Here is a 22,307-nt window from a genome sequence, read left to right on the forward strand (position 1 = left end):
TATGTTAGAATATTTTTATTCCATAAGGAATCGGACACCTTCCCTCACTTCCTTCATCCTCCACTCATTTTCCAGTCGCGGTTAGCCTATTGGTATATACGAGGCGATTGATTGAATTTGTAATTTTGGGTGCGTTAGCACTTAGGCTATTTTGCACCCGTCACATTATACGGCGTCCAGCCCCGTAAAAATAAACGACTTTGAATCATACTGAACAGCAGTTCATGTATATCACTGAGTGTGATTTAACGGAGTATGTCCCCCACATATCCTTGGCAACAAACGTACATTTTCATCCCTGCCAAGGACGATCTTCCCCCCTTCTTGATACTATAATAGTTACATTTGGTAAACAAATATTTCCCATATGTAAATTTGTTCGTAGATTAAGTTTTTAGGCTATATAACAATCACGGGCATTACATCGAACTATTGTGAAACCGACAGTATACTAAACTTATTATCAAGAAATACTAGGGTACAACAGGGCTATTTCGCCCAATTCAACTTTAAACCTATAAAAGATGAATTGAAACATTTGTAAAGAAATCGATAGTTGTCATATAATAATGATTAGGGCTCGGATTTTTAGGTAAATAAATATTTTTTCTGCGAGTAGATATGACCTCGTAAGTGAGTTACAAATTCCGATCATAGTAACTGGAGCCTATATATCAAATTGTATTTCACATAAAAAAATATATTTTCCAATTTTTTTTATGTAAATACATATTTCTTAATATTCGCTCATAAATGCATAAAATGAATGTTTTGTCCCCAAAATTTCACATAAAATTTCGTATCTACTTAAATTTTCTTATCTTTTTAAGATTTCCCAGAAAAAAATCAAAAGGTTTTTTTTTATAGTCGCTGTATTTATTTTCTGATCTTAGAGAGGGAAAAATTTCTGCAAGACCTGGCAACAGTATCCAGTCTGGATGTAACGAATTGTCCATACTGAGAGGTAAAACGTAAGCTCAACGTTCAGTAGTGGACAGATTGTTCCACAGTATTTGCTTGGCGTGGTATTGCGTGGGAGAAGCACTAGTGTGTTTCGTTCGAAAGGTGCGAGCTTTCTGTAAGTGTGTGCGTGTTTGAAAATGCCGAAAGTGAAATCTGCACCAAGCTATCGTTTGCAGCAATATGTTGCAGAATTCAAGACCACATTTACCTCTGATGGGAAGCTACTCTTTTGTCAGCCCTGTGGAAAAGCCATAACAGCAGAACAGCGATCTCAGGTAACCCAACATGTGAATGGCAGTAAACATATTGCTGCAGCTGCGCGTGTGAAAAGCAAACAATCCCTTATTGGTGACCCCATCCCAAGTTCGTCCCAAGAACCATCCAAGTTTTCTCGTTATTGTGCGGATTTGTGTATGGCTTTTGTTTCTGCTGACATACCGCTTTATAAGGTGAATCATCCTCAGCTGCGAAATTTTTTAGGCAAATACACAAACATCGACACCCCAGATGAGTCTACTTTAAGAAAATGTTACCTCCCAAAGTGTTACGAAGATACGATGCAGAAAATTCGTGATATCTGTGAGAATGAAAAAATCTGGGTCAGCATAGATGAAAGTACGGACTCAAGTGGTAGGAAAGTGGGAAATGTAGTTGTTGGGTTATTGAAAAATGATGAAACAATTTCAAGTAAATCTTTTCTTTTAACGTGCCAAGAACTGTGTGCCACAAATCATGTTACAATTGCTAGATTGTTCAATGAAGCCATGCAGATATTGTGGCCAAGTGGGGGTGAAGTTCGACAATGTTTTACTTTTGCTCACAGATGCTGCAGCATATATGAAGAAAGCAGCAGAAGGTCTTGCAGTCAGTTATCCTAAAATGACTCATGTTACGTGCATTGTTCATGGATTGCATAGGGTATGTGAAGAAATCAGAAATGTATATCCTAATGTAGATAAATTGGTTTCGAATGGAAAAAAGGTGTTTGTGAAATCGCCAACAAGAATTGAAATCTTCAAAAAGGAAAATCCCCAAACACCGTTGCCACCCACACCTGTAGTTACGCGGTGGGGAACATGGCTTAATGCTGTTGCATACTATGCAGAAAATTTTGAAGAATTTTCATCTGTTGTTAATGGACTGAATAAAGATGATGCTTCTTCAATTGAAATTCTTCAAGGTATGTTGAGTGACTCTACATTAAGAAATGACCTGGCTTATATTTCTGCAAATTTGAGTTTCCTATGTAATACGATCAAGAAACTAGAAGCAACGGACATTCCTTTGTCAGAAGCAGTTAAAGAAGTTCGTGAAGTGGAGAGCAAGCTCAAGAAACTTAATGGACCAAAGGCACAATTGCTTCGCAGAAAACTCCAAGATGTCATGGCAAAAAATTCCGGCTTTAAAATGATGTGTAACATTTCGAATGTATTGGACGGTGAACAGGAAGACAATATTGGATATTTAAGTGTGAGTGAAATATCATGCCTTAAGTATGCGAGGTTGACTTCATGTGATGTAGAACGAACATTTTCGCAGTATAAGGCACTGTTTCGAGACAATCGTCAGTCCTTTGTAATGGACAATTTGAAGATGACAGTTGTGGTGTATTGTAATTCACCATTTTTCAGCAAAACATGCTAATTTCATCTGGTGAGTAGAGCTGTTTTAAGCAGAAATTTTCAACATTTTTAGCACATAAAAATGCATATTTTCCATGTTTAAGTACATAAAGTGTAAATATTTTCCATATTTTGAGCACATAAAAAATAAATATTTTTCTGATTTTTAGCACCTAAAAATCCGAGCCCTAATAATGATACTTAATTAGGAACAGATTCAGTGGGGTGATTAGTGGGAGGGCGTGAGGGGGCAGTTGTCCCTCACTTTTTGCCACTTTTGCCCCCGCACTATGCTAAACTTTATGTACTTTATGCATGTAAATTGTTCTTGCCCCCCTAGTTTTGGAACCCAATCACCGCCACTGAACAGATTACTATGCATAATGACTGTAAAAGGTAATACATACTCTTCTTATTAAAGATATATTTGAGGAGTGCAGAAATCACGAAAACAACGGGGCTATTCCACCAAGCACGCTTTTGCAGCCACTATATTAGACGGAGCGTTGTTAAGACAAACTAGTTTCGTCACCACTCTGGGGGTAAAGGCCGTTTGACAGTCGAGATCGAGAATGTGTAGGACCTTACAGTCACAACCCCACTATGTGCTCTCATGGCACTGTGCATTGGACAGGACATAGATCCTACTATTAATAAATGTATTATTAATTATTATTGATTATCCTATTATATTGATGCTGCTATTTATGAAACAACATGATCAGTTATCTTTAAAAAATCCTGGTAACGGTCATGGACACAACTCACAAGTAATGCACAAAGCCAGGATGTATCATGGTATTTCTCCTATCGAAGTTTTCATCAGTCTCATCATTCATCCTTATTGACGCAATTAACCCAACAGGTAGGAAAGTAAAATAACAAATACAGAAATACGAATATGAACGTAAAATATATTCCAACTTGTTCGAGAAAGTTTATTCAAGTCATGCAGCCGTGAGACAATCTCGAGTTCAATTACTAGCCCAAGACCGTCGAATGCAAATACCTTGTCCAGCCTTGCCGGTCTCTTAGCACGCATTCCAGAGCGCTAATGGCGTGTGATAAATTGTGCGAGAGTTCAAGGAAATGGCTCCTAAAGGGAGGACGGAGGAGGACCATTAATCGATTAAGGCTGTCCGGCAGTTGTCCTCGGCGACTAAGGGAATCCGAGAGCGGCTGAAGACCTTCCCGAGATGCGGTGCGGAAACACGAATGGAACATCGGGATCATGTTTCTGGAATATTGATTCGCTTATGTGGACTTTGCCATCAGCTAGAGAACCATTAGGACATCGTGGTAATTCAATAAGTTCAGATAGACAAGTTTTCCGTTCTCCTCAACAAACAGAACATAGTGCTTTGACATTTTCAACCCTTCAAGATGCTTTCTCGTCATGTTTGAAGACCTACATATGCTATTGAACATAAGTAAATGGCACTTTACAGGCTGTGTTGTGTTGTTAATAATTTCTAAACTATTAGGAATATGCCCAAAAGGGCATGTCCACGTTACTCTTGTTCCCATCATGAAATTTACTACTAGAATACTATTAAGATTCAATACGTTCAATAATCAGACGAATATACAGAATTTATTCAAGTTTTGTAGTATTCAATTTTCTGATATAACTGAAAAACTATATCTGATGGTCGCAAGAGTAACGTGGATATGTCCTAAATTAAACTACAAGAAAGGGCATATTTTGTTCCTTGAAATCAAGCGATCATGCCTAGTAATCAAATAATTTACATATAACTTGAATCTTTGCAGTATGAGACTGTCCTATTCTCAAATTGTCATGTTCAAAGTTAATATTATTTATGTTATTGATGTTGTTTTAACTTATGCATGTTTGTTTTATATATATATTGTTATAATCATCTTATCACGCTGTTTAAAATACAAGAAATCAAATTGCTGTAACCATAGCAACGAGAAATAATAAGTACTAAAATGGTGATGGAAGTAGTGAGATTTTCTGCGCCTGTATTGTATTTATTTTAATTATAACGGTTATCGTTAATTACGCAATTTTATTTGCATTGATAATTGTTCTGCAAGTTTAAGCGCAGCGACGGTTATCAAGAGTGGCGACCCAGAAGCCAGGATTGTTCAAAAAGTGTGCAATCTTCTGACAGTGGTAAGAATGTCTGTTGTAATGGAACAGAATTTTTGTCATATGCTGAAGTAAGACTTACGTCACAATCTTCAGTGTGCTTGTATAACGTAACTTCTTACGTGAATCGTCATATGTGTAAAGATCACAATGGTTGATAAGTTAAAACAAAGTAAATCTAAATCGTCGCGTAAAGAAACAAACATTCAGGCTAATACAATGACTACTTACTTTGATGCTGGGAATCCCGTAGTAGTAGCCAGTAATGCGAATACTACAGAACATGATGTTTGCTCTACAAAACCTGATAAATTATCTTGTTGTAATGATCCTGACAATGATTTGAGGTATGTTCAGTGTACACAGTGTTCGTCATGGCATCATATATATATCTTGTCTCAAACTTACAGTCACTCACTGGACAATTTATTCGACTACACTAGAAAATTATTATTGTAAAGGTTGCAAACCAGATTATGATCCTTTTAGTTTGCCAGCTTATCTAGAAACTCTTAACCCGAATTTTGGTGATTTGTTAAGTACTGTTAAGAGTATTCAATTGCTTATGGTCACTTCTAATGAAGACCTCAAGACGAAACTAGAACAGTCTAATGCTGAAATGAAATCTCAGTTAGAAAATTCTATGAAGTCACAGTTAGAACAGTCTACTGCTGAAATGAAATCTCAGAAAATTCTATGAAGACACAGTTAGAACAGTCTAATGCTGAAATGAAATCTCAGTTAGAAAATTCTATGAAATCACAGTTAGAACAGTCTAATGAAGAACTAAAAACACGAATGGATCTTGCTAACCAAGATATGAAATTACAGTTACAGCAATGTAATCAAGAATTTGCAGAGCTTAAAGAGAATATTAAGTCTCAGTTTGAACAATTGGAATTGGATATTTATAGTAACCTAACTTCAAAATTTGAATTGGTTCATCAAGAAATTAATACTGTTAATCAAAGATTAGACAACTTGACTTCCGATGTTAAAATACAACTTGATTCAGTAGCTTCTGAATGTGTCAAGAAAAATGAACATTTGGGAAGTATTTTAAATAGCAATATTTCTCAAATCCGAACAGAACAAGACGTTCAAGGACAACAAATTTTAATAAATAAAGATTTGCTTAGTGAATACGATAAATCTATTACAGTATGTTCATCCAAAATAACTGATATTAATAATAGATTATCATCGTTGGAAGTTGCTGGTAAGGAAAATGTACATTTTGGAACGTATCTTATTGATTGTAATAACAGGTTTCAACATATAGAATCTCGTATTGATGTTTTGCAAACTAATTATGCAAATTCTCAACGCAACACAAAAGGAAATTTGAAACCTCCCCTTGCACAAAATAGTTCTCAAACTAAGACATCAAGTGAAAGGGCTAGAAATGCAGTTGACTCGGGGGTGACTAATTCATCTACTTATTCATCTGATGAATCTTTAACAACCCATGTGAAAACAACGTTCGATGAACCGCATGTTCGAAATCGTGTTCGCTGGAAGCGAAACAAAAGATTTATTCCAACCTGCAATGAGGAACATTATCGAAATAATATGTCACCTAATACTGTACAGTTTAAGGATACAAGTAATTATGCGATTAACAATATGCAGACAATTTCTAGATTGAATTCTACCGTTACAAATATTGATAAACATTCCAATGTTCAACAATGTTGTTCTGCTGATGGTGAAAATAGTTACATACTCGCAAGAACCTAACCTCCCTGTCGTTCATCATAGTAATGTCCCTGGTGAAACATGTGGGTTTCGTCATATTTCTTCCTTGCAGAATGAAGCTTGCAGACCATGGTTTCAAGGTGAAAGACGTAATGCAAATTTAATGACTGGCACAAGTTGTCCAAATGCTGAAATTGGTGTTAATGAGTCAAATACAAATAACAATTACTGTGATAATCCACAAAGTCAGTTTGATCGTTGTATTTCTCCAACGTCTTTACCTGTAATTACTGTTTGGGATAGAGGAAACAGATATGTAAAGATAAATGAACTGTCTCATTTACCCAAATTTTCTGGGAAAATAGAAGACCAATCGGCTCGAGAATATCTAGAACATCTTAATGCTTGATCTTATGGGCATTCCAATTAACAAAATGCTACAGAGTATTCAGCAGTGTTTCACCAACAGAGCTGCGTACTGGTATAGAACTCACAAACGTATGTTTTCTTCATATGATCATTTTCAAAGAGAATTCATGAAGCAATTTGCAAGTCCGGAAATAATGCAGTCTCAGTTATCAGTATTAAGGAACAGGAAGTATGATCCTACAGTACATGGTGATTTAGAAAGCTTTGCGTTGAAAACATATTCAAATTATTGCAATTTAGTTGAGAACCCAAACGAATTGGATGTTATTCAATTAGTTATTAGCCAGTTACCAAATAATATAGCTAATAACATAACTTGTCATGAGATACGTTCTATGGACCAGTTAACAACTATGTTAAGGAAATTAGATGTTGTCCGAACTAGTAGAAGAGGACTTATTTTCCTACCGGAAGTAACCGATAATAGTAGTAAGGTTAAACCCAACAAGAATCCTGACAGTATGAAATCAAAGTTTAATGTCAAGCAAATTAATGTTAAACACACCAAAAACACTTGCTCATCTTCTACTCAGACTTCGTCGATGGATGTTCAAGTACCTTTTAGTAATGAATTTGGCAATGCTAATTCAAGATATGGACAGTTTAGAGGTAGCAATGGTAGTTTTAGAGGACGTAGAAATAATCGTGGCTATTCAGGATTTACATATAATAACAGAAATAATTTTAGATTCCAAAGAAATAATGCATACTCTGGTATTTCCGGTGACATTACAAATAGGAATTGTAATCAGGATGCTATAACTTCTCAGTTACCTAACAGTAGTCAGAATGGAAAAATTTTCTACAATAGGCAAGCGCAGTATTCAAGTGAGCCTGCTCTCGCTCCTACTTACAGTCAACCTGTTAATGTGACTTCATTACAACCACAAGATGCATCTACAACTTCTGGAATATCAAATTCTCCTTCTGGAAATGTATCAAGGACCTTTACACGACAATCTGGTATTGGAACATCTTACCAATCAACAACAAATTTAAATTAAAGGAGCGGATGGAAGTGCCTCGTTCACTCTGCTTTCTTTCAGAGAGGCCAAATTTGAACAAACGAAATTCATTTCAAACACAGGAAATTATGAATGTACGTGATGATAAAGACTTAATATCGGAACCACTACAAGTGATTTTTTTATTGGAATGGTTTGAAGAAGAACCTGAATGGACTGTTAGTGATTATGATATTCCGGTTCCATTAACTGAAGTTCCAGTTATTCATGGAATTATTTGTCAAATACCTGTAGTTTGTATTATAGATTCTGGAAGTCAAGCAAATGTTCTAAATTTTGACGTTTGGTGTAAACTATCGTCTTTGATTGGCAACATTAAACTGGATAACGTGGAAGATGTAAAACTCACCGGTTTCGCTGGATCCAAGAAGTGTAAAGTTGTTGGCAGTAAAATTATTAATCTGCAGATAAAGCAGGAATACTTTTCTATGGAATTTTTTGTTCTTAAAGAGTTGAATGCCGATGTCATTTTAGGAGTTCCATTTTTGAGGAAATATAAAGCTGTAATTGATTTTAAAGAAGGGAATGTAAGTTTGCTAAATGATAAAGGAAAGGAAATTTCCTCTGTTTTAACTCGGCAATGTTCTTCTACAGAAGATTCGAAATATTGTACAAAGTCTAACTTTTGTTCCGAAGTTATATTAAATGATAATGAAAGTTATCCATGTAGATTGTTACGTGATGCGTCAACTTTGAATGATGATGTAGAATATATGCCAGCTAAGAAGTCCATTTATGAGTCTGTTTTTAGAAATGCTAATTTAGACAATTTGCAAAAAGCTGATTTATTCAAACTTCTGTCGTATTATCACGTACAATTTTCAGATAAACCTAGAAAAGCAACTGTTGAACCTTACAAGATTCAATTAGATACCGTAACACCTATTACAAGCACACCTTATCCCATACCAATATCAAGGAGACAACCTTTAGAAGAAGAGCTTTCAAAGTGGGAGAAATGGGGAATTATTTACCAGGATTATTCACCATATCTTAACCCTCTACATATAGTGCCAAAGCAAGGAGGTCTTTGGAGACCTGTGATCGATTTTAGGAAACTTAATTAACATGTTATCTCTCCACAAGTGAGGGTAGAAGCAATTAACGAAATGTTACAGAGGTTCCTAGGATGTGTTTACTTTTCTTCAATTGATTTATCATGCAGTTATTTTCAAATACCGTTGACTGAAGATTCATATCCTTACACAGCTTTTTCTTATAGAGGCAGACAATAGCTTTTCCGCTATCTTCCGTTTGGAATTCGATCAGCAGTCTCAGTGTTCCAGGACAGGATGAATAAAATATTCTCCACCAATTGCAGAAATTTTGTTGTTTGTTATTTGGATGATATTCTAATTTTCAGCAAAGATTGGTCTCAACATATGCAACATGTAGAACTAGTTTTACAAAAGATAAAGGGTGTCAATATGTCTATTAAATTTTCCAAATGTAAGTTTGCTTACAAGGAAATCTGCTTCCTTGGACACATAGTGTCCGGTGATAAAATTATGGTTGATCCTGCAAAGAATTCAGCAATTATTAATGTTCCAATTCCAACAAACAAACGCTCCTTGAGAAGGTTCTTAGGATTGGCTAATTGGAGGCGAAAGTTTATTGAAGGATTTGCTGAAGTGGCACAGCCTTTGTATGATCTGTTGAAAAAGTAATCAAAATGGCAATGGAATGATGTTCATGCTTCAGTTTTTGAAAACCTCCGCAAGTTACTGATATCTCCAAAGGCTTTGTATCAACCAGATTTCACGAAGCCTTTCAATGTCAACACAGACGGTTCGAAGAAAGGCATAGGAGCTGTTCTATGGCAAGACTCAACTGAAAATTCTGAAGAAGGACCACGTATAATTCAATACGTTAGCAGATCTCTTAAAGGCAATGAATTATCATACAATACTCACGAGATTGAATGCTTAGCGATATTATTTGCTTTTGAAAAATTCTGCATTTACATAGCTGGAACTAAAGTGAAATTGTTTATCGATCACCAATCTTTGTCTTGGCTAGAATCTACTAAAACTTTGAATCCAGGATTAAATCGTTGGAGTTGAAATTACAAATGTTTGATTATAATGTATATCACGTGCCGGGAAAATCTAATGAAGCTGCAGATGCTTTAAGCAGATATCCTGATTTAAGTACAGGTTTTCCAACTCTATCGGAACTATATGTAAATAACATAAGTCTTGATTTTCTTGACGAAGATAGTGTAACATTTTGGCAAGAAAGTCAAAATTCGGATTCTTATTGCAGCGCCATTCTACAAAAGTTACAAAATGGGAATTTGTCACAGAATATAAAAAGGCAATATTCGATTCAAGATAATATATTATTCCTGAAACATTTGAAAGAAGACAAGTGGAAACTTGTAGTACCTATTATTGTTGTACCCAAAATTCTTCATAAATTACATGACTTACAAGGTCATTTTGGATACTATAAACTATTTAATAAGTTCAGAAGTTTATATTATTGGCCTAAAATGAAAGTTAGTATCAAGCAGTATTTGAACGACTGTCTAACATGCGCAAATACTAAACAAGCTCACACAAAAATTAGTAAGGATGAATTGCATGTATATTCTACTACTCCACATGATATGTTATCAATAGATCTTGTTGGACCGTTACCCAAATCACAAGGATATAGTTACATATTAACAATAGTTGACACGATGTCCAAATTTCTAATGGCTTATCCGTTAAGGAAGGCAACGTCACGTGAAATAATTAATAAATTCAAGCTCCAGTATTTTTACCACTATCCAGCATGTAAGGTAATATTATCAGATAACGATTCCCAATTTAGATCACAAGAGTGGAAGTTATATATGGATGACTGTAACATAAAACATATCACCACGTCAGTTTATTCGCCTTTCGCAAATCCTGTGGAAAGGTACAACAAAGAGTTAATACGATTGTTACGATTATATACTTCGCAAAATTATCAGGACGGTAAAATATTTGAATCATGTAACAGGACTTCTAAATAATTCAGTTTCGGAAATAACAGGTTTCACACCTAGTGAACTTTTCCTTCATCACGAATTAAAAGATTTAATTCTCAATCAAATTAACTGGCCAGATGATTTAAAGTTTGTGCCCTGGAAACACAAGTGTTTTATCGCCAAAGCACGTATTAAGGAAAGATATAAGTCCAAACCTATTGAGTGTGATGCAAATAAATTGAAGATAGTCCCAGGTGATATTGTTTTAGTGAAAAATCATGAACATAGTAGTGCAATTAACAAGAAAATTCATAAGTTTATGGAATTATGGCTTGGACCCTATGTAGTTGATGCTGTGAAAAACAATTATACAATTTTGATGTCTATGGACGGAAAGAAGATAACAACAAGGCAGAACTTGTCAAATATCAAGAAATTTAATTGTTCTGATGAAAAAAAGGAAGAATTGCTTAAACTAATGTAATTGTCATGAAGTGATGCATAAGTAGCTGTAATTTCGAAAACTAAGATGACATTTTCAGAACTTTAGTAAAAAGAGTATTGTAAATTTGTGAATTGGTTCATTATGTCAAGTGAACTCTTTCATTATCCTGACGAGTGTATATTAAAAGCAGGACCCAAATATTATATATTATATATATATAAAAAAAATGTTATCTTCATTTTGTTTTACCAGGAGAAGGGGAGAGATTGAGACTGTCCTATTCTCAAATTGTCATGTTCAAAGTTAATATTATTTATGTTATTGATGTTGTTTTAACTTATGCATGTTTGTTTTATATATATATTGTTATAATCATCTTATCACGCTGTATAAAATACAAGAAATCAAATTGCTGTAACCATAGCAACGAGAAATAATAAGTACTAAAATGGTGATGGAAGTAGTGAGATTTTCTGCGCCTGTATTGTATTTATTTTAATTATAACGGTTATCGTTAATTACGCAATTTTATTTGCATTGATAATTGTTCTGCAAGTTTAAGCGCAGCGACGGTTATCAAGTACGCGTATTACTACTAAACCAAATATGTAATCAGTGTGTGACTAACTAAAACGCTTACATTTTAATGTAGTCATATCCGTCTTTCTCAAGTGTAATCAAATTGGTAGAGTCGCCGTCTTGAAATCAAGGAGCCCGGGGTTCGATATCCGGTGGAGACCATAGTGGTTCGCATCCCACTTTAAACTGTAGGTCCAGCCTTACTGTGCATAAAGTGGACTTAAAACACCAACTAAATCAATAATAATTAAATGTAATCAAACCTAATGACAAAATACAATTTACATTGAAATTACAGGCTAATTGATGCATTTTTGTTGACAGTAGTTCAGTTATTAAATCAGTTGTAACTGACATTAGAATCGTCGATAATTGTTGACAAGGACATAAGAAATGCGAAGTTTAGTGAACATAAACTGTCTAACTAACACAGTGTTTGCAATTTAGGATTTCAGATTGAGAATTAGAATTAATATTCCTAAACCCAAATACAGAATATTCAAACCTTTACTACACATTATCACTGCGCTGGACATGCAGCAAGGTCATTTTCGAAAATCCTTCTCATTTCGAGAAACCTGTCTGATATTACAAATTCTGAAAAGGTTTACAATTTCTTCCAGAGCATTCAAGTGAATAGCTCGTGTGGTTTGATATCATTGTTGCTTAGGTATTTGTGATAGTTTCGTGAACCCGTAAGTCTGTTTCCCATCAGAGATATAGAGGAAGCAGCAAACGCAAACCACACGAATATTTACTTGAATGCTCCACAAGGAATTCTAAACAAATGTAATTTTTGAGAATTTTTAATATCATAGTGGTTTTTCAGAAGGTGAGTAATCTTTCACAGAAGACATTCTTGACAGGCGTCAGTCAGCTTCACCTACTCCTTAACAGAATAACATCAGAGTCAAGTTCTCTCATAAGAGCAGCCGGATGTTGTCTACCATAACTCCGTTCTCATGATGACCAGCAGAAAGGTGCCATGTCACGAGTCACTTCAAACCAACCTGTCACCAACAACGTGAAGTCCACATCTCCTGCATTCGCACTTTGCCCATTCTTCAAGAGGAAAACATGACTTGATATATTCACATAGCAAACATAACTACTTGAGATGAGGTTGTCTTATATATTCACATTTCAGGACCGATCTATACTGTGTGCATACCGTTTTATAATAGTACAGTGTTGCTAACATGTGTTTGCTGGTCATTAATTGCTCGAATAGTAAGCAAATAAGAGGATTGGTGCTACTTTTATCAGGTGCAGGGAGAGCACTCAAATGTCAACTTCGCTCTTCTGCATTCTTGCAGGTAAACGAGACTCTGGTGCCGAGACCCCACAGCCAATATCATCCTCTGTGTATGTGTGAAAGAGGTGAGCAGAGTGTGTCCTCTCCATGTTTGTTTGTGATTGTCTTGTTATCAAATTTAATAATCATCATTCACCCTCATTGTTACCGGCAGCCGTAAATATCAGAAAAGGGAAGAAAAATATCTGTCGATCAATCATAGTATTTTATGGCTGCTTGTGTCTGTGACAATTCATTTTGACATTAATGTTACAATTTCAATTAGGAGACACATCATTAACCACCCTTCATTTTGATATACTTTCAGGTTATGACACACCACGACTTCTGTATTTTTCTTTTCAAAACTGTTGTCTAACTTTCTGGCAAGTGTATATGTGACCATCTTCATCACAAACCTTCCTGAAATTTCACAATGACGTCCGAATTAAAAAAAAAACTTCCATAATCATATCGCTTGCAAGTTGCGAGGATCAACCCATTTAATTTATAAATAATTGAGGAACAAATTTGTGTCCGTTATTACAAGCGGGGGAAGCAAATATGAAAGTAGAAGACAAACATCCAGGTGTGTGTTTCCATAATGTTGATATCCTATTATAAATAGATTCGACCCTTCTTTTCCAAATGGGAAAAGATTGTAATTGAACGGCGTGGATAGGAAGGGCATAGTACGGTAGACACTCAATTAGTTGTGATGTCAAATTTGTTTTATACCACCGTTATAAAAGGAAACCTATATATGACATTCAGAGTAGATTTTTAACCTTGAGATTCACAATACGCAACGGATGTTTGGCGTGGCTGTTGGTGGATTAACTCATGTTATCACTTGACCAATCTCTCCCTTGAGAATCCAAGTTCACCAGACAACACTAAGCGAAAATTACCTTAGGTTTAGGTACACAGCTGAGAAAATGTTGTTGGTTGGGTTGCATGAACAACCGGACTGCTACATGCAAGGGTGTTCAGTGGAAGTGACTAAACTGAAGTCTCGTGCCATATTGCATTTCAATCAACCTCTCTAAAAGAATAGATTCTTCAGAGAAATGACTATACCAAAGTGCTGTGATGTACATTTATTCCTATCCGCATGTTGTTTTTAAATGAAGGGTCGGGGGGAAAACAGGTAAGTCGATGTTCGTCAAACGCTTGAAAAACGTTACTCAACTTGTAAATAAAAAGCTACAAAAATCATAACATTTCATGAAACGAAAGAAAGCATTAGTTCAGCACAACATCAACATGGCAGGAAATGACACTTACGAAAGAAAATTAACTTACGTAGTTTTCCCCCCTGACCATTCAAATATTATTTTTAATAGTGAATATTATAATTGGACACATCTGCGAGGGCAGAATTGGTTTGGCCGTGCCAAGTTTGTGCCCATAGTCATACCGCAAAAGGAACGTTAATGATTCGAAAATCATCTCAAATCACGATTCAGAATTAAGTCTTTTGAAATTTAATTAAATACGAAAAATGATTGGAAAATGTCGAATCTTGTATTTGTTGAAGTTAAGGACATTTCAAGAAGTCCTGATACACTGACGAAAGTATAGCGCTGTAAATATGTAGAAAACTGCACTCGGGAGGTAAGGTGTATGTGCTCGGTGACAACTTCTGGCTGCAGTGACGCCGCAAGACAAACGCAAAAGGAGGAGTTGACGAGAAACCTTGAAATTAGTTTCAGTCGCACTTCGTAGATTGGTCTCTCTCCAAGATTCTCCAAATCAAATTTCAGATTACACGGCAGGAAGTTCGTCGTGCAAAAAGGTGTGGATACGTCTTCGAATTAGATCATCCTAGGAAAGGGGAGGAACTCAACTTGTGACATTCTCCTCTCTTGATAAAGGACTAAGGCAAGTCGCTTACTTAATCATTCACGTGTTTCAGACCAGCTCAAGTTGTCTGTAATTTGAAACCCTTTCGGCTGAAAGTGTGGAATTACGTCAGGGAAAACTAGGAAGGAACTGGCATCGTGGGTACAAAATGGAGACCCTTCTCCAATAAAAATTCTCAGGTTTTTTCTTTCCCTTCTCTGGCGCCGCCGATGGTCATTGTCAATTGCAAGAAACTTGATTGTGACCCTTCTTCAAACAACAACAATAATGTACGATTACTTTCTTTATTAATTTTAATAACTATTGTATTTTCAATGGCTGATATTCTTTTATATGCTCGATGTTTCGACGCATTGTACATACGATACATCTTTTTCAAGAGGCAATAAAACAGTGAAATAAGATGTCGGTTACAAAAAGCAAGGATATTTCATTTACAGTAGTGTGTACAGAACATTGCACTTTAATTGTTGTAATACTAATTTCAGCCACTGCAAAAACAAACGCTCGTGAAGGTCACGTGGCAAAATTATATTTTTATCCAAAGGTACGCTTGTTATATATCACTGGAAAGCTTGTTCAATTCCCTGTACAATAAGCTTTATTTGAGCTTCCTACGCGAAATAGGGGCGGAGTTACAGCACATTTAGTATAGCTAAGCAGGCTCAAAAAGGGCAATTTATGCCAACTTTGACCTTGAATAATGTAAGAATTACAAGACGCACGAGACTCAAAATTTTCATAGTTACTAAATTCCATGCATAGTTTCAACTGCCCAAATTTCATGAAAATCGGAGATGGTCAGGTTGGAAATTGCACATATCTGTGTTGATTTGGCATGGAATGACTCCTATTTGTCGCTTCTAAACCATTTTGGCTAATCGCGTAGAGGATCTTTATATTGAGAGGGACTCGAACCAGAAACTTTGGTTACGCGTGACTACCGGTGAGACAATATTTATCTGAGAAGGAATGACCAATTCATTGTTGCCGTACATCCAAAATGGCGAACGTTTTATTATTGTGGCGATATTAGGCCTTCAGAGTTCAGACATGGCATTGGTGCTCTATCCACTCCCGTCATATAGGAAAAAGAAAGGGGATAGGAAAAAAGTCAAGACGCCGGCAGCGAGTACATGGGACCAATTAATGGAGAGCTCGCAATTAAGCTTCCTCGCGAGTCCTTTAATAACAGCTCTACTCCTTCCGGAGGCTGTTGATCCAGGCGAAATTAATGACCTCCACGTTCTCCCCCCCCCCTCCTCTCTAGCGAATCTAGAGCTGCTGCTCCACCGGTGACACAATATTGCGAAGAGCATCTTTCATTTGTCAGCAAGGACGCACTCTTAATGTTAATCATTGATACGTCAAAGCTACCGCAGGAATATACACCCTCTCATCGTCCCATGTGAGGGTTCTACAGAGACGAGACACGAGTCAGTACGGGATGAGAACCAATTCATACCCTAGACGAGGCATGATAAGATACTAAAAATTAAAAAAAAATCAAGAGAATATTATGCACCGACTTGTAATATTGTGGAATGTGAAAAGTAACATTCAAAATGCTATATTCACAACATTAACAACCGTAATTTTGTTCAAAACAGAAGATTAACATTTCTGTTTTATAGCCTTCTGAAGCAGCAGAATATTTGTATTGTATATTAAGAATTTATCCAAAGCTACTCTGCATTTATGGAGACTCGTTTCTTCTTTCATTTGTTTCATAGAAAAATATTTAAATTCAGAAAAAATCCTCTCATACATGCAAGAAGCCATTAGGGGGCAGATCAATTTAGAAATTCCTACGCAGATGTACAAATAATTCATTTGCCCTTAAAAATCTAAGGTATTCTCAAAATTTCCACCCTTGATATATTTCTCTGGACCTTTTCTAAGCACTTTAGGCAATAATAATCAAGATAACATAACAAAATTGATAATAAATATGTTATTTCTAGATTTGCTGAATGGAATTTATATAAATAGCAGAATTTGAGAAAGCAGAATGTAAAATCTCCACTTGTTAAAAAAATATATTTCACTTGAAATGTTTTTAAGGATTTGTATAAAAGTACATGTAATTTAATGCATAAGAATGTTAGACCTAATCATTTTTGGTACTTATAGACACTAATAATCAAAATAGGTACTAACAGTCGAATGTTAAATTTTGGTTGCCATAAAATTAAACATAAGGACCATTGTAATTGAAATATATTTTTTTCATTTGAAACATATTTTTGCACTGAAAGCTTTTTAGTTTGAGCTTATTTCTAAGCTCGTTTTATGCACAGAAAGACTAATGGAGATTGGACCTACAGTCTAAAGTGGATTCCGAACCACTACCTGCCTCCACCGGGTATCGAACTCGGAGTCCCTTGATTAAAAGGAGATGACGTTACCACTACGCCAATGGGGAGGCTGAAATGTATTGAATCTGACTACAGGGAAAAATGGACATTTAGAACTAACTTCAGGCTCTATTAGTCACCGCGTGCAACTCTCCCCCAAAATGTTCGCTTCCCTTCTGCAGCTACACAGTTTTTTTTTCTGGCGTTGCTGGGAACGTTGTAGTTTACCTTGGGGCGTGTTCGAGAACTTCTAATATTCAGTGTTGTCTTCGACTTCTTTTCGCAGGTTGCTTCCGTGAAACAAAGAAAAACTGGGAAGCGAAGTTTAGAAAACAGAGCAAGCCGAAGTTTGGGCGCAAGTTTCGGAAGAGGAAGTAAACATCATTATTGGCGGAAGATAACCCTTCTTCCCAGTGCCGGATCTACAAATCTTGAACCCCCCGCAAAATATTACCAAAGGCCCCCCTCCCTCTACCTATCTACATACCTTCACACACACACATTATATATATATATATATATATATATATATATATATATATATATATATATATATATACATACATGTAATTCTTGATCTCACGTTGACAAACTCACATATAAAGGCCTACAGGGTGATTCAAAAGTCCCCTAACACCCCCTATAAAAAGTAAAGGAGTTAGGCTGGGTACAATTGGTCATGATAGAAACAGGTTAGGCTTAGGGGAACCACATTGATGTGTTCCAAGCGGACGTCCGCCATATTGGTGGCAGCCATATTGAATTCAACTCAATTTTTTTTTAATGGGAAGGGGGTAATGTGCATAGGCGCCGATTTCTTAAGAAATTTGTGGGGGGGGGGGCTAAAGCTAAGGAAAGCATAAATACTGATTTCTTTCTGTTTGCGAGAACGGGCAATTTTTTTTCTTAAGGTGAGACCTAATACACTTCAATTAACCTTTGAAAAATAGTAATTGTAATAACTGTCTTTGACAACAAAACATATATATCAGGGTACATCGAACTTTATTAGCTGGACAAAAAATTCACTGCACTACTGTGATTATGTAATTATACAACATAATACTTTACATGTAACTTTTGACTGAGAATTTTTTATCATATTCTGTTTATAATACTTATTCTTACAATCCTTTATAAGAGTTTAATATCTTCACATTTGTATTTACATAAAAAAAGGAAGGCCCAAGATAAAATTTTCATCTGGTCGAGGTCTATTTTTGACTTTTCTGAAGGGAAACAAAGGAGCCTATTTTGCAATGGACTGGCTCATTCAAGAACATGAAGACTACAGTATACCCATGCTTCTTCCTCTATTCTCGCACATATTCATTCATAATATACCATGCGTTTTCCTTAATTCATTGTCGGTTTGAAAAAGGAATTACTGAAATAGTAAACGCAAAAGCCCATTTCAGAGCAGAATCCTGCGTAATTTCCCACCTGTTGTGTGTGAAGTTTCTGTGTGCAAAAGTTATGTCATATGTTGAAGATTTGCATTGGACCCCTTATAGGGAGGTCAAACGAGAACTGGATGGGCCCGGGTCCCTCTGCCCCTCCCTCCCGGTTTCGGCGCCCGTGGTGATGTGATATATATGACACTATTTTCTCACACCTATAGAATGATATATTTGTTATAATCATGCAGTCAAAACAGCTATCCTGATTAAAGATAAGTTGAAGAAACCTTCACCACAGCATTTATTGTGAAATTGTAGCCTGACTTGATCTAAGGTCGCAATTTTTCTGGCTTTGTCGCCGCAAAAAGCTGATCCAGGGTCCACCCAGCCTCAAATCAAATGGTACCCGTTGGGGGGGGGGGAAGGTAAATCCGTCCGGAGCGTGGTGCAGATAACATCGCCTTACCCCCACAAATCCTAAATGTGCCTTCATGGAACGGTGCTACATACACAGGGAACTTTAACTTTACCTGTGTATATTGTATTCGTTTCTGTACCTCTGAATAACTACGTTTATATTTTATATGCGCATATAGTACAAACCCTGTACTATGTCAATGGCTGAGGACCCCCCTAAAGGTTTACTTGTCTCCGGGTCCGCACTGCGGGGTTTTGCGGGTTGTAGATCCGGCACTGCTTCCTCCATTTTAATAAGGGACACGAAGGGTGGCACATAATTACCAGAAGCTTCTTTGCGAGTCTTTATTTAGTCTCTCGGCCAGGAAGGGTTGACGTGAGTTGTTTGGCACGTTCTGTTCAAGCTTGGCTACCACCAGTGGGGGAAGCTAGTTGTAGCGTCTGGCCCTGCAAAACTTATACAGGGTGGAGCATTTTCGACTACACAGTTTGAGGTTGGCAACACTGCAAAACAAATGCATTGGGAGGGTGGTTTCCTCCTGCCTCCTGAACACTGCGACTTTGGATTTCAGTAGCAATGGAGCGTTGGCCTCTACAGCAACGTATATTTTGTGTGGAGCAGTTCGTGTTGACGAAGTCAATTGTAGCGGTGCAGCATGCATTCCGCAGGGAGTATGGTGATCAACAATGACGTGGACGAGTTCCTGACAGGAAAAGAATCAATGAATGGTGGAAACAATAGCGTGAAGTTGGAAGTGTTCAAAATAAACCGCATGGGAGAAAAAGAACAGTCAGAACACCAGAGAACATTGAACGTATGCGCGTTGCTGTGGTTCGCAGTCCTCTGCGTTCGTCATTTGAAAGATGTTATTTTCAAGAAATAATTGTGTGGACATTGTTCATGTATATATTTTATGCAATGTTTGTTCTAGAAATGAAAAATAAATGTAAATGTAATCAGCAAATCATCTGTCTTCATTATAAAATAGGTAGTCGAAAATGCTCCACCCTGTATTTTATCTCCTCTTGATTATATTTTATTCGTGGAGAGCTTGGAAATGGTTAGCGTTTTGCTGAGATTAAACATATCCGAACTGACCTTGCAAACGTGAAGAAAAGTATTGAATATAGGGAAAAAAATGGACACATGTTAATTTCTATCTCTACATAAATCATCTTAATTACGAAGTTCATGCCTTGCTCTAGATTTACTAAAAAACGGAGGAGTAAACACATTGGATTTTTGCCTGTTTGTCTCTTTTATCCCATTAAACATATATTAATAACATATGTTCCACAGACTCCGAAAGAGCGATAGAGAATAGTTTTGGCCCACCCCAGTAATTACTCTGGATTATCCGATTAAGACTTTTGATTTTAAATGGAGAGACAAATACATTTTATCAACAACATTGGAAATCTTTCTTTCTCTAAAGCATCTACTCGTCTACCTAGATTTTCAGCGAGAAATGCAGGCTCGACCAGGACTCGAACCCGGGTATCTGGCATACCGTGCCATTGCTCTACCACTGAGCTACGGAGCCGGCCTGGCTTCGCCTGATTTTTCGCTGGCGCTGTTTTACCAGTGTGGAATCGTCTCTGCAAGTGCTACTGCAACGGTATCTGTTGTCTTTGTAACATTATAGACGTCAACGTTGCCTGGTTTCTCCCAGGGTAGATTGCCTAGTTCCTCCCAGCGTAGAGATGTCAATCCATTAATTCGGCACACACAGGAGATGTACTACGTAGATTTTCAGCGACAAATGCAGGCTCGACCAGGTGGGGGAGAACCGGAATTTTTTCCACCTGTTCATGCGGCTCCGGCGCCCACCCAGCGTCGTATAAAGTGGGTACCTGGAGGAGAGACTGGGGGAAAAGGCGATCAGGGGCGTGGTGCTGATCACATCACCCCCACCTTCGGCTGTGATCAAGAAAGTGTGGGGCTCTAACTCCACGCCCCCTATACGCCTTCATGGTGCGGTGCAAAGCACAGGGGAGCACTTTACTTTTAACACCCAGAAAAAAATCTTGGTGATCAATTGCCATGTCAGCCTCCTCGATGACGTAGTGGTAACGATGTAGCCTTGTAATCAAGGAGTCCAGGGTTCAATCCCCCGGTGGAGGCACATCGCACAGTGGTTCGGATTCCACTTTAAAATGTAGGTCCGGTCCCCATTAGCCTATATGAGCTTAAGAATGGACTTAAGTAATCTTTGGCAATGTGAATACAAATAATTAAGTATACAGATGATTTATAAAACTAAAAGCAAGTTAATGATCACTATTTTACAGATTTTTTAATTGTAGACAACCTATTTTCATAATTTATAGTGCCTATTTACCTGCCTATTGTAAAGGTTTTTATTTCTTATAACAGTGTAACGTAGGGCCTCCACGATGGCGTGCTGATAATGTCGTCTTGTAATCAATGGGTCCCGAGTCCGATGTCCAGTAGAGGCACATTGTTCAGTAGTTTGGATCCCACTTTAAACTGTAGGTACAGTTCCGATTGGCCCATCTGTGCACAAAGTAGACTTAGAACAAAAACTTCAACAAACAAACAGTATAACGTATGCCGTGGATATATTGTGATATAGAACCTCCAAGCGTTGAAATACAAGATTGATGTCCTCTCGAGAAGGTATTTCATCGAGCTCTGCAGCAACTTATCGACTTATGGATTGTCTGAGGAGAAAAATTGCTTTTCATTGTGCTTAACATCTCCCCGCTTTCTTTACGTCTCTCGCCCCAGCACAATGACAGAGAAAAAGGGTTAAAACATAAATCAGGAAGCAATAAATCGAACCTCAGTGCCTTACAGCGATAGTAAAGGTGGATCGTTAAAGTTTTACGAGAGATCATATTGGGAAGAGGATGACAAATAGCTTGCAAGGGTGGAACACCTGCGTTAGGAGGACAAAATTACTCTCTACTTGCACGGCAGCCAAAAACCAATGTTCCGTCCCCAATAAGGGTGGAAACTCGGTCGAACGAAGAAGGAGGTCAATATTTGAACTGCAACTCAGGTGGTGCGGGCTGTGGAATATTGGAGAACGCGACGTCAGGCATTGTTTCTTCTGTTGCTCCACTTCCAACATCTTCATTTTCGAACCAGCACTGGGATTAATCTC

The sequence above is a fragment of the Lepisma saccharinum genome, chromosome 28 (genome assembly GCF_977018435.1).
Source record: "Lepisma saccharinum chromosome 28, izLepSacc3.1, whole genome shotgun sequence".
Classification (NCBI taxonomy): domain Eukaryota; kingdom Metazoa; phylum Arthropoda; class Insecta; order Zygentoma; family Lepismatidae; genus Lepisma; species Lepisma saccharinum.